Genomic DNA, 1,716 nt, shown 5'->3' on the forward strand with positions numbered 1-1,716 from the left:
TGTGATTGATTAAGACCTGGTGGAATTGGTGTGTTTTCCTATAATATTGAAAAAAACGATTGGGATTGGAGTACCTGAACAATTAAAAATGAAAGATTGGCTTTTAAGGTAACAGTAATTCATTAACCCTGAGCCTTTCTTTTCAATTTGAAACTGTCATAGAAATCTGAGAAAAAAAATTAACCAAGATTAATAAATAAAAGTAATAGCCAACACTGAACTCTTCATCTGTCCGCATGGATGGACTGCTATCCAAATGCATCTTGAATATGATTAAAAATATAATTTGACTTTGAAATCCAAATGTATCTAGCACCTTCTTCCCTAGAGGCCAAACCAGATGTGCCTTGTTTTTATCCTGCTGGCAGCAAGATGTAATTTCCTAGGTAGACATCCATAGAAATCCTAAAAAGTAAATTTCATCAAGCTAAACACACAAGATCTTAAACATTATACTAATGAAATTTTAAACCTCATCCCATAAAGTTAAATTTCACAAAAGTGGAAAGCAGTTTTTATTCCTTTTGCTGCAAATTTTGTGAACATATGGTGCAATGTGGAAACATGGATAGTCAGAGCAGTTAGCAGTTGCTGTGGTACTGCTGGCTTATTTCCACTTTACAAATTCATACGAAGCTAAAATATCACGCTGGTGACATATGCTTACCGGCTCTCCATTTACTGCCTGCAGCTATGGGCTCCTGTATTCTAATGGTAATTCTACAATCTGTTCACTGACAGCTCAGGGGGCCAGATGATATGCACACTACTGACAGGGACATCACTTTCATGAAACATTTACTTCTCTGCACCTGAATATTGGAGTAATCATATAGAGAGTCGACACACCATGAAATAGAGTTAGACTGAAGATTCTGAGAAGAAAATAGCAGACTGTCACTCAAAATAAAGTTCATTTTATACCCAGCAGAGCTAGGTTAAAAGACATTTCCATGCACTGAAAATGCTTTCCATCTTTAAAGCTGCAGTTTAAAAGAAAAATGTTTTCCTCATATTTTTCTTCAGTGGCTTGAGGAATAATTACACTCTGGGACTTGCATTCAGGAGAGCTTGTACTTTCTTGCCCTGTGTTATTTGGATGAAGTTAGAATTAGAGAAGGTTGATGAATGCTGAAAACTGAACTTTGCCACATTGTCAAGAGCACCGCAAGCTGCCTCTGGAAGACTTCATCTTACTTTACCGTACAGACCCACAAGGTGAGCTGTGAGCTTTGGGCACTGGAAGGACATTTGCACACAGTGGTCACTCATATTGGATCTTTACATCTGCCTGAGGCAGGAGCACAAAGCAGCTTAGGCTAGGAGATGGGGCAGCCAGGATGGGATGAGGTGCCACGTACTGGGGAGTTCTGTCCTTGAGCAGTTAGTCTCATCAGCAGGGTTGTATGGGTGGGAACAGAACAAGAACCACCGAGGTATCTCTGATCAGATAGAGGTTCAGAGGAGAACTGGTAAAGCATGTAATGAATTGTGTGAGTGCACAGTTTTAGGGGAAAAGGTAGCGATAAATTCCAAGGCAAAAGGTTAATCATGCAAAATTTGAGACAAGGCCTAAAAGGCCAGATAATACTTTATCAGCCTCGATCATTCCCACCAGAAGGTAATGACCAATTATCTAACATTAGGAAAAGGGAAGAGAGCAGTAGATTAAAACAGAGATTGTTCCTTTGCTAATAAAGACAGGGCAAGAATAAA

The sequence above is a fragment of the Meleagris gallopavo genome, chromosome 2 (assembly GCF_000146605.3).
Source record: "Meleagris gallopavo isolate NT-WF06-2002-E0010 breed Aviagen turkey brand Nicholas breeding stock chromosome 2, Turkey_5.1, whole genome shotgun sequence".
Taxonomy (NCBI): Eukaryota; Metazoa; Chordata; class Aves; order Galliformes; family Phasianidae; genus Meleagris; species Meleagris gallopavo.